General features: G+C 38.3%; 1 protein-coding gene and 1 long non-coding RNA gene across 6 annotated transcripts in view; one reads left to right on the top strand and one right to left on the bottom strand.

The window, feature by feature from the left end:
- Positions 1 to 12,411, top strand: part of LOC143642744 (uncharacterized) — a 112,033-nt gene that overhangs the window by 51,070 nt on the left and 48,552 nt on the right. The window contains exon 3 of one of the 4 annotated variants that reach the window (XR_013155842.1): positions 11,036 to 11,120. The exons of the other annotated variants lie outside the window; for them this stretch is intronic. This is a non-coding gene — a long non-coding RNA (uncharacterized LOC143642744). Of the gene's footprint in view, positions 1 to 11,035; positions 11,121 to 12,411 lie in introns of those variants that run through there. 4 annotated transcript variants of the gene reach the window in all.
- Positions 1 to 12,411, bottom strand: part of SYT1 (synaptotagmin 1) — a 1,262,805-nt gene that overhangs the window by 1,246,464 nt on the left and 3,930 nt on the right. The window contains exons 1-2 of one of the 2 annotated variants that reach the window (XM_077111511.1): positions 11,265 to 11,367; positions 1,814 to 1,934 (exon numbers count right to left, since the gene is read on the bottom strand). The gene's annotated coding sequence lies outside the window, so the exon portion shown is untranslated. Of the gene's footprint in view, positions 1 to 1,813; positions 1,935 to 11,264; positions 11,368 to 12,411 lie in introns of those variants that run through there. The other variant, XM_077111509.1, reaches the window with a different exon arrangement.

Genomic DNA, 12,411 nt, shown 5'->3' with positions numbered 1-12,411 from the left:
TTGAAGTAATGGAAAGTTTCCTGGATGAAAGGGAAAGGAAAATACCCAATTTGTTCACTAGAACATATGCTCCTTTGCTATTCCTTTGGACTTGGCTCAAGCAAATCTCCCACTTCTCTTGATCAGCATCCATTCATGATCTATTTTTTTTTCATCTAAATAAGGTTATCTTTTGACCCCACTTACTCCTCTGTTCCAGCCCAACACAACACTGAGACCAAAGAACACACTGACAGAAGATTACCCATGAGTTTTATTAGAGGCTTATCGACAGGAGGAAGATTTTCTCAGTGGTGACCACTGAGAGATGAAAGCCTGCACCCTGCCTAAAGTCAAAGCGAGGAAAAGAGAGAGAGAGGCGTGCCCAGGAACAGCTTATAAAGTTTAACAGTCTCTTAAGATTTGGTTACAATGGAGTTTCATCAGACTCTCATGAGATTTGGTTATTAGGGGACGGTGTCTAACGTCTATCCCTGTCATATAGACAGCAGTGTGACTTGCTCTCTGAATGGAGGAGGGGCAGGGCTTAGGTCCTATGTCCTTACATCCTCTAACTACGATCCACTTGTCATCAATTTATTTCCTCCCATTACATCTTAAGCCCACATTGATTAGTTTTCAACCACACTGAGGCAGGTTAGAACAGGGAGAGAAGGGACAGAAGATACGGTGAAGAGGCCCTTAATCAAGGAAGGTTAATCAAGATCAGGAGGGCCAGTCCTGGACAGACACCCTGCCCAGAGGCCACTCACATATGGGAAAATCCAGAAGCAACCGACTCCCCCAAATGTACTTATTTACCACCAGGCACCACCCTGGAGAAAAGGTAGGGTAGGAGGAAGAATCCCAAACAAGAAAGGGGTAGGGGAATAAGTAAAGCTAAGCAATAAAAGCAGATGGCCCCATTGTTGTGGGGCCTCTTGCCTCTTTCACTTCTGTCTTGCAGAGTTTCCCCATGTCTTTTCACATGTGCTCCCAATACATTTCCTGCCTGCTTTACTCTATGCTGGACTGATTGTACCCTGAATTCTTTCTCACAGTCTGGTCAAGAACCTAAGAAGCCAAATCCAGCAGTGCCACCACACCTGTGCTCCTCACGGTTCTGATTGATGTCTACATTCCTAAATCCAATGAATGTGTCTTACTCTCATCTCATGTGACCTATAAGCAGCATTTAATATCACTGACCACTTTTTCTTTAAAATACTTTCTTTTCTTGGTAACCACCTGGTATTCTTTCTACCTTTCTCTACTCTCCTATTAAGTATCTTTTGCAAGCCTCAGATGAGCTCTAAATTTTGAGTTGCCCCAGGCTTCATCCATCTCTTTCCTATCTCATTCATTTTCTCCATGATCTCATTCAGTGGCATGGTTTCGCAGGCCATCTACATTATGACAACATTCACATTTTGACCTAAATCTCAAGACTTTTATTAGCTAGAAGCTGGCATCTACTTCACACAATTTTTTTATAGGTTCTATTCCATGCGTAAGATATCATTACCACCACTGCCACTTCATCACTACTCCCACACTCCTGCACAAACACACCTGGGATTGCTTTGTGAGGCACAGAGGATAGAGGGCCTTCAACTTACAAATAGACAGACTTCAAAAGGCTACTGGAAAAGAAGGAATGATTTGAAAAGAAATCAAATATGCATTTGAAAATAAGGTGGAAATCACAATGCTTTTTCAGAAGATCAAAGAGGAATATGTATTTGAAAATTATCTAAAGGTTCAAGAGATCCATGTAAGTAAAAAAGAGGGTCTTTTTGTGATTTGAGACCGTTTAATGTTTAGAATTGGTTACCTGAATTCTGTTGATTAAAGAGGGCATGACTTCTTAATCTCTACTCAGACACCTCCCTGGAACTGCAGATTCACAGATGCCACCTCTGACTGGGCATCTCCACTTGGACGCCACATAGACACTTTGAAGTGTAAAAAGAAATAAAGCAAAATAGTTACCATGGCTAAGAGATTTAAAACGGAGTTGGGAGGTCATTCTGAATGTGAATCCTATGCAAATTTCAGCCACATATCCCAAACGGACAAGTATGCGTAGTCACAAGTAACAATTATTCTTAAAACCCTAAGGACAGCTGGACACCAGAAACAACCACAAGAAAAATAAAGAACTCAGGAAACTATCTAACCTGAAGATCAGCCCTGGATATCCACCAATCTCAAGCAATTTCTGTAATCTTTTTTCATGAAAATACCTTTGCCTGGAAACACCAAGATGGGCATGATTTGGGTTGCTACCTGAACCTGTGCACCCCAAATTGCAATTCTAAGACCCCAAATAAATGCCTTTGATGCCTTGCACCTTAGTTTGTTATTTCTTGGTAGACAGAAGTCACTATGTCAAACCTGAGCTCCTGAACTCTCCACCAACTAACTGCCTCCTGCCTGCCCCCTCTAGTTAATAGCATCTTCATCATTTCAGCTTCGCAGGCCAGAGCCTTTGAACTCATCCTCAAAACTTCTCTCATACCCCTCTTTACTTAGATTCCCACCATTTCTCACCCCTTTCACTATATCCACCACCTTGGTCCAATGTCCCCATTCTTGTCTGGAATATTATAATAGCCACCTACCAAGTTTCCCTGTCTTTAACTTTTGCATACTCCATGCATGTGCTGCACCTCAGGGTCTCTTCCCTTGCTCTTCTCTCTGCCTGGAAGGATTTTCCTTCAAGTATTCATATGACTGAATCACTTCTTTCTGGTCTTTAGCAAAAGTCACCATCTCAGCCCAATTCTTCCTGGCCCTATCACCTGTCACAACATAGACCTCTTCACTTCCTTCTTCCCCAGGCGGTGGTTTTCCTGGCACTATTTAACCTACCTATATATATATATATATTTTTTTTTAATTAAAAAAATTACAAGCAATTACAATTACAATTACAAATTACAATTAGACTGAAATGTTAAGTTCAAGGTCAGGATAATTAGTGTAGGATGAATTTGGATTAGACAGTAAGAGTTGATTATAAAATTCCTTTTGGGAACTTCATGCTAGATAAAAGGGAACCACTGAAAGATTTTCAGAAAGGGGAGAGGCAAGGTCATATTTTCACTCTAAAAAAAATCAGAGATTGCAATTTAGATAATGTATTAGAGAGGGAAGAGAAGTGGTTATTTATAAAATGATCTTGCCTACAGTAAGAATACTCCCAGTGTGACATTATCTTCTTAAAGCGAGGGAGTAGAGTGATAACAAAATTAGCAAAGATGGGAATCTATCCCCTACATTAAATACAATCAAAAATCAATAGAAAAAGAAAGTGATGTGATTATAGGTTTCTAAGCCTATATGTTGCACTGAAATGAAAAATCATTCCGAAATAATAAACAAATATAATTGTAACAATTATTTGAGTACACATGGGGGCTGAGGAACTAATTATTTCCACCCTCTAACATGCCTACTGCTGTTTATCAAGTTTGCAAGATAAACACTTTAATTCATTACATTTACATAACTTCTCTTGTAGCACCTTCTTTATCAGTGCTCTTACAAAATGAATTGCTTTCCTAACAATTTCTAACTTTTTTCAATTAGAATACTTAGATTTGTACTTTATTAAATTTCACTTTTCTTCAGGTATAGTATCTTATCAATTTATCACCAAAAAATGTGGATTCAAGAATCAATCAGAATTTGAAAATTTAATTTCCTTCCTTATGAATAGAGTCTGTCTCTTGTCACCTGCTGCATGATACCCACTGCTTTCATTACATCAAAACCCCAGTAGGTTTAGCTGTGGAGACTTAGAACTGAAAAATTAAATAGCAAACCGGTACAAAACCTCGGTACATCATGAGGAATATTACTAAATAAACATGGTTTTTATTTCCAAAAAAAAAAAGAAAATTTCCTGGCATGAATTTTCCTAAATGTAAATTGGTCACGTTCATTCTCTTAACTCAGAGCATAAAGCTTACTAAGTTGATTTGCAATGCTGCATTACAATCAAAGAGAAAAATTTCACCCTTTATGATGCTCACTAAAAATATCAAAATAGCGGGTATTAATACACATTTCTGTGCTTATTGCTTTCTTTAAGTACTTCCTAGAAGAGAATGATGTAGCGTTTGGGAGATGGTAGGAAGAAGCAGAGGGACCTAATTATCCCTTTAACTACATTAAAGAATAGCTTAAAATAAATCCAAGACTGATCTACACACAAACAGCCCTTAGGCAACTCCAAATATCAGCTTGTTTAAGGGAATGTCTGCGTCTTCCTCTTCCTTTCATCCCTGGGTACGGTGTGGCTCAGATTTGATTTATTAGATTCGCTTCATCCATGTCCAGACCTTCCGGGGACGCATTGGACACCACCCACTTGGTGGAGTTCCCTGCTCTCTGCTCATCTCCTCCCCCGGCAGGGACAGTGTACCCCTGCTTAAAGGTTAACCCAAAAGGTAACAAGAATACAAACCTGGGCTGTGTGTGTGTGTGTGTGTGTGTGTGTGTGTGTGTGTGTGTGTGTGTGTGTGTGTGTGTGTGTGTTCGCGCGCGCGTGTTGGCTGGGTGAGTTAGAGGACGGATTTCTCTTGGTTTCACTTTCAAACTGGACGGAGGTTCAATAGATCACTTGCTTGACCCATCCTTCCTCCCCAGGGGAAAGTGGATTATCTTCTTGGTAAATTTGGGAACAGATCTGCCTGGCTTTGTGGGCCGGACAACCTGGCCCAGAGTAAGCACTCTGTTTTTGTAAAATAAACTAACTCTGCAATAACAAATATCTAGCTAGATAACCAGCTAACTACATAATTTCCGAATTTAATGAGGAGAGGTCAATTTCCAAAAATTGACCATCTAAACGCTAAGCGATGGTCAGGTTAGTGTTTTTAAAAAATTGAAGACAATTTATAAATCCATTTAAAATATTTAAGGCGACTTAATTGTTTAAGCTGCTCAAGCAATGAAAAGCTTAAACTATTGAATGATCTAATCAGATACTAAAGACTGATTAAAAGAATAAAAGTGAGTTCATTTTCAAATAAAAGATATTAGATTTGTAAGTGACATGACACAATTTGTAAAAAGATCTTTAAGGCCTGAGCACAACATGATTTTTGAATTTGTAAACCCTAATGAATTGACTGTGGCTTTAAATGCAAAATGTAAAAGTCTATTAATTGCTAAAATGCCTTCTAAAAATTCACATTACTTATTAAAATATTTCACTGATATATCAAACCTTTCAAAGATTATTCTTAAAAGTATAACTATAGGCGGGCCGCGGTGGCTCAGCGGGCAAAGTGCTTGCCTGCTATGCCGGAGGACCTCGGTTCGATTCCCGGCCCCAGCCCATGTAACAAAAACGGAGAAACAGAATACAATAAAACAAGAAAATGTTTAAAAATGTTTCCCTTTCTTCCTTCTATCCTTCCTTCCTTCTCTCTGTCTTTCCTTTAAAAAAAAAAAAAAAAAAAAAAGTATAACTATAGATATGAATGTAAATGATCGAACTTTTGAGTATTGACTATGGGGAAATCTATCAATGCAAACTTCTCTCTTTTTTTTGGAAGAAATCAACAATGAAAATATATGGCACTTTTAAAGATAAACCTTCTGAGTTCTAAAATGTCAAGAAAAATGTTAATTGCTCATTTTTAATTGATGTTTATTTTAGCTAGCATATTAGGTTACAATAGTTCATTTGTTACTCAATCACCTAATTCTGCACATGGTAGAATTTTATTTTTTTGAATGTTTTAAGGACTATGAAACAACTTTGTCCAGAGGCAAGCATGAAATTATGCCTACCCATAAATTACTAGTTTAAATTAATATAGAGGTAGAAGGTACTGTGCTTAATGCCTTAATCTAATCCAATCAGTGTTTCTATTCCAATGCGAGTATTAAAACACACATGCAAAATACCATTTTAAATAAGGAACTGAACTGAGAGACATAATAGATAATGTGCTATAAGATTTCATTTCTTGCTAAAATTCCCAAAGGTGCATTTGCTCTAACTCTCATAGGATAGGTGAGAACTTGACAGTACATGGGACACAAATGTGTTGTACGTAACCAAATGTTCATTTTCAGATTTGTAACTTCTCCGGTCATAAAATTGTTCCTATGAAAATATGGTATACTTCAAGGTAATCTAATTTATTCTGTGAGCTTCAGGAAATAATTTAGTGAGAAAATGGAAACTTCCTTTATTCAGACATATGAAGGCAGGGTATACCTCCTCTTTGAATAAACATATTGCACAGATTATTTTGCCATGCAAATGGATGGGAAATCAGGAACAGTTAATAAAATAAAGGCTCATTGCAACATAGTGAAGAGGAAAAACCTGGGAGTACTCTCTGAGGCTAAGTGAAAAATAGTTGTGGAAAAGTGTAATTAAAGAAAGAAATAAAAGAAGCAAGGAAAAAGAAGACAGGAGGTGGGGAGGTGGCAACACAGAGTGGAAGGATATACAGAGGACTTTTGCAAATGGTTTTAAAGGAGAGGAGAAAAAAAACAGCGAGCGAGCGCACTTAAATTCAGATTGGCAGGTACTAAAGCAGTTTGGTTGTTCCCATCAATAACAGGGAGAGATGTTTCTCCAGGCCACTCCATGAAATAAGGAAAGAGGGCATTAGAGAAAACAGCATGCCCCAGCACTAAGCTGTTTTTCCCAGAAAGAGTTGGCCTAACTCTGCTAGTTGTTGGGAAAAAATTGCACATACATAGTGAGGAAGAGATACACATCTTTCTATTTTTCATCCAGTTCAAATAAAAGCCAGGACACAATCAACATAACAAAGGATGTGCCATGCAGATTACTTAATATAATTCTCCTGCATTCATCAAAAGCCTTTCTCTCTTTAGAAACCTGTTCTCCACAAGCAGTTTAGGTGTCTCACAGAGCTCATGAAATGTATCATCAAAGAAGTATTGGCATTCACGTACGTTAGCAAAAGCATAGGCAGGGCTACCTACTGGGTATGCCTTAAAGTTGTAAGTAGTGGTCCTCCATTTTAAAACACCTCCCTCCAGAGCTTGCTTCTGTGCAAGAAATTCCTTCCAGCAGGGTCATTCAGGTTTAGGCATTCTCTTTCTTGAAGGTCCAGGTTAATATGCAAGTCTCTTACCTGAAAGAAAAACTAACCTCTTTTGTAGGAATGACCCTCATCTGTAACTGTTATCATAGCATGAGTTGGCAACTTTGGGTATCTCATCAGCTTCTCTTTGAAAAGCAACTTGTTTTAGTTTTCCTCAGCTGTTCAAGCAAATACCATGCGATGGGTTGGCTTAAACAACAGGAATTTATTAGCTCATGGTTTTGAGGCTAGGAAAGGTCCCAATCAAGACAATCAAGGTGATGCTTTCTCCCCAAAGACTGACAGTCCGTGGTCTTTAGCTTTTTCTGTCTCATGGCAATGCACATAGCAGCCTCTCCTGGTCTCTCCCTTAACTTCTGGGTTCGATTGATTTAAACCTCTGCCTTTTCACTCTGCAACTTCCTTCTGTGTCTGAATTTCCTTCTGCTTATAAAGGACTCCAGAAAAGGATTATAATCCATCCTGATTGAATTGGGCCACACCTTAATTGAAAAATCTCATCAAAAGTTCCTACACCCACAGGAATAGATTAAGTTTAAGAACATGTTTTCCTGGGATATATAGTTTTAAACCACCATACACTGCAATTCACATGGATTGGCCCTAGACAATTATGTTTTACTAGTACATTATACACGAATCTGCTATACTGATCATAGCTGAATGGAGCAAGGAGGGACACATGGTTCAAGCTGGGCCAGTCAGTATCTTCTGCTCAAAAATTGAAAAGGAAGTCCACAGAAATTATGACTGCAAGTTGAAATTAATGTCATAGCCCTAAAATATTTTTTCCCTCAAAACAGAATTAGGTATGCATTGCTTTTTTTTTTTTTGACATTTTTAAATTGTGGAATATAACATATGTGCAGAAAAGTGATACATTTCAAAATACAGTTTAGCAAGTACTTGTAGAGGAAATTTCAAAGTATGATATGGGTTACAGGTCACAATTCCAGGTGCTTCCTTCTAGATGTCCCAATACATTAGAGACTGAAAAGAAATATCTATATAAGTCAGCAGTTATAATCAATCATTAAAACCTATCTTCTCAATTCCAACTCTTTCCTCTCATTTAATCATCCTTTCGATCTTCAGGGAGATTTGGGCAATGACCATTCTAACTTCTTCATGTTAAAAAGGGGTGTCAACATTATGGCCTGGGGGATGTAACTGTCTGATATTCTTGAAGGGTACTTCTGAGTTTCTATTCTTGTCTGACATAGGAACAACCTGGAGATTTCAAGTTTCTGTAAAACAAACTCACTGTGTGAAACTTTTATAGAACCTCAGATAAAACCCTAGTTGGGGTTTGGCATACCATGGCAAATTGCAATATCTGGCTGAAATTCATATAAGGGTAACTTCCAGAATAACTTCTTGACTCTATTTGAAACTTAGCCACTGAAACCATATTTTATTACATTGCTTTTCCCTTCTTTGGTCAAGAAAGCATTGTCAATCCCAAGGCATCATGGCTAGGCTCATCCCTGAGAGTCATGTCCCACATTGCCAGAGAGATTTACACCCCTGGAAGTCATGTCCCACGTAGTGGGGAGGGTGATGAGTTTACTTGCACAGTTGGGTTTAGAGAGAGAGAAGCCACATCTGAGCAACAAAAGAGGTTCTCTGGAAGTGGCTCTGAGGCATAAGTAAGGTAGGTTTAGCTTCCCCTTCCTAGGCATTGTTTTAAAAGGAGAAAAATATCATAGAATCTCAGTATGAGCATACTAATTTATTATAATGTTACTTGATCATGAGCACACATATATACAATATATATACTTATAACCCAAATATATTTATAAGACCAAAGACAATTGCAAATATAAACAAATAATACAGTTGATAATAGTAAAATTAATGGCATAAATTTAATATAAAGCATATGCAGTTTTGCTTAAAATAAATCACTGAATAATTAATGTGTCATGTGATGAATTTTCCCACAACTGAACTTTCATCCAGACAGCAGGTTGTGATTCTATGGGTAGAGTGCATCATAGATATCTTAAATGCCCATGACTCATGCAGTGATTTTGACTGTGTTCTTTTATCAATAGTTCTTACATTTAAACATCTAACATTTAAACATCTGAGTAACATTGTCGTAGAGTAAAACCAATAGAAATTTTTCCAATGATAAAAATATCCTGTATCTATACTGTCTGATACATTAGCCTCTAGCCAAATATAATCATAATACTTCTTGAAATGTGGCTAATGTGACTGAAAAATTGGATTTTAAATTTTATTTACTTTTTATTAATTTATATTTAAATAGCTACAAGTGGCTAGTGGCTATTATAATGTGCCACAAAACTCTACTATTTGGAACCTCCTTTCAAATGTTGGCTTTCCAAAATATCACTAAAAGAACTTGATAGTAAATTGGCCCACAATTTAGTGACTTAAAACAATAAACCTTGATTAGCACACAATTTCTGTGGGCCACGAAATTGGGAGCGGGTGAGCTGGGTGATTCTGGCTCAGTGTATCTCATGAAGGTGCAGTCAAGATGTGTTTTGGGACTGCAGTTGTGCTGGTTTGAAAAGATGTGTGTCCCCTGGAAAAGCCATGTTTTAATCAAAATCCCATTTTGTAATGGCAGAATAATACCTATTCAATACTGTATGTTTGAATCTGTAATTAGATAATCTCCCTGGAGATGTATCCCAATCAAGAGTGGTTGTTAAACTGGATTAGGGGAGATGTGTCTCCACCCATTTGGGTGGGTCTTGATTAGTTTCTGAAGTCCTATAAAGGAGGAAACATTTTGGAGAATGGGAGATTCGAAGAGAGCAGAGAATGCTGCAGCACCATGAAGCAGAGAGTCCATGAGCCAGCGACCCTTGGAGATGAAGAAGGAAAATGCCTCCCGGGGAGCTTCATGAAACCAAAAGTGAGAAGAGAAAGCTAGCAAATGATGCCGTGTTTGCCATGTGCCCTTCCAGCTGAGAGAGGAACCCTGACCGTGTTCACCATGTGCCTTTTCAGATGAGAGAGAAACTCGGGTGGTGTTCGCCACGTGCCCTTTCACTTGAGAGAGAAACCCTGAACTTCATCGGCCTTCTTGAACCAAGGTATCTTTTCCTGGATGCCTTAGATTGGACATCTCTATAACCTTGCTTTAATTGGGACATTTCCTTGACCTTAGAACTGTAAACTAGCAACTTATTAAATTCCTCTTTTTTAAAAGTGATTCCGTTTCTGGTATATTGCATTCCAGTAGCTAGCAAACTAGAGCAGCTGTCATCTGAAGGGTGGACTGGGGCTGGAGAATTTGTTTCCAAGATGATCACTGGCAAGAGGTTGGCAGGATGGTGGGTAGAGGAGGTTGGAAGGTATCACAATGTTGTAGGCAGGAGGCCTCAGTTCCTTGCCAGGTGGGCCTTTCCATTGGAATGCTTAATGTGTCCTTTCAACACAGCTGCTGGCTTCCCACAAGAGAGAGGAGGTCAGAGTGTTTTTCATGATCTTGTTTCCAGAGTCATACAACGTCACTTTCTCTTTATTCCATTTATTAGAAGGAAGCTACTACATCCGGCCAACACTCAAGAGGTGGATATATAGGTCTAATTTTTGAAGGGAAGAGCATCAAATAATTTGTGTATAGAATTTAAATCTACCATAAGCATTTTAACTTACCTAGAACAATGCAGCTAAAAACTGGAAAAGACTTATGTATTTGAATTTATGTCATTCTCTGGACCTGATATTTTAATCACTGTTCTCTACTGCCTAGAATAAACATTCCTTCAAACACAGGATTTCTTAAAGGTACATTTAAAAGCCAAATGCATCTAAATGCAAGTCTCTGGCTTAATTATTGATAAAAAGGTTATAAAAAATTATAAATATTTTTAAATGATGTGCACTAAAAATCCACTTGTAAGTTTCCAAAAGTTATTTTCATATCATTTTCTTCTTTAAGACATTTTCCTCTTTCCTAGGTAATTGGGTATATATTATGCTTCGGAGGTAAGGTAGCGCAATCAGAATGGAGTTGGAATATCAAGAGTCATTGCTATACTAGAAAGTCCAGGTAAACCTTTTCTCTCTTCTAGGATAGCCATTTACAGCCTCCTATTTGAATCTCTCTATGTAACCATATTGAAGTTGTGTTTCAGGGAAGTGTCACAATCAAAGAATTATAGGCTGAATGATATTTCCAATCTTTACCTTTTCTATCGGAGAAGAAAAAAGGATCCAAGTACTTAGTTGACAAGAATTTTACTAAAATACCGGTCTTCTATTCTCCAATACAACTATACATTCCAGAGCCTCTCATTATTCTGACACAGAAGAATTCTTTTTGTCCTCTATGCCATTCCATCCCCACTGACTCTTGCTCTCCCATTCCATCCATAATGTACACTTTCACAAGATTCTTTCTTTAAGCCTAATATTCCTCCAGAGTGTATGAGCTCTTTTTTTCCTCAATGTTTTTGTTAAAAAAAAAAAATTGTCAGTGAGGCTTTTGTTCGTTCTTCTTCTTTTTCACTCACATACTCATCAGTACCACACCCCAAAAACCAAGAACATTGGGGTAGAAGAGATAGTAGCATAGCGTACTCATCTAAAACCTTCCTTTACTTGTCCAGAGGGCATGGGGTGGTTGCACACATACACAGGACCATTTCCTCTGCCGCACTGTGCACTGCTGCCTGGGCCAGGACCCAAAGGTAACCATCATAGGTCAGACAGGAATCAAAGAACTGGTATGGCAGAAAAGTGCCCAGACTGAGTTAGGCACATTTAATGGTGAGTGGGTAAACCACTCACACCTTTCCTTTACACAATTTGAATGTGAAATACTCCACAAGGAAATATGTTAGTAGAAACAGCAGAGCAGAGAGATCAAAAGCGATCAGACAGTGTGGTCAGTTGAGTAACACACCCCATCAAACGTGTTCTGGACTTGCGTTAAGATTTAAAACACATGTTTGCTGCTGGGGCACCTTATTCACCCTTCTTTTCCTGTGGGTGTGAGCCCATTGCAAATAGAGCCTTTTAAAATGTTATTTTTAGTTAATGTGTGGCCAACCGAAGCAGGGTGGGCCTTCATCTTGATTACTAGAGGCCTTAAAAAGAGAACCCACAAAAATCACATAAGCGAGAAATGAGAGGAAGTACAAGCCAAGGGACCCCAAGGACTCTTGGCAGCCAGCACCAGACTTCCTTGCTAATATGTTGATTTGGGATTTCTTCCAGCCTCAAAACCATAAGCCAAAATTCCTGTTGTTTAAGCTAACCCATTGAGTGGTATTTGTCACAGCAACCTCATAAACCAAGATGTGCAGTAAACCTTGCACAAATACATGTAAGG

This window comes from Tamandua tetradactyla, chromosome 7, assembly GCF_023851605.1.
Source record: "Tamandua tetradactyla isolate mTamTet1 chromosome 7, mTamTet1.pri, whole genome shotgun sequence".
Lineage (NCBI taxonomy): Eukaryota > Metazoa > Chordata > Mammalia > Pilosa > Myrmecophagidae > Tamandua > Tamandua tetradactyla.
This window is presented reverse-complemented; position numbering and strand designations above follow the sequence as displayed.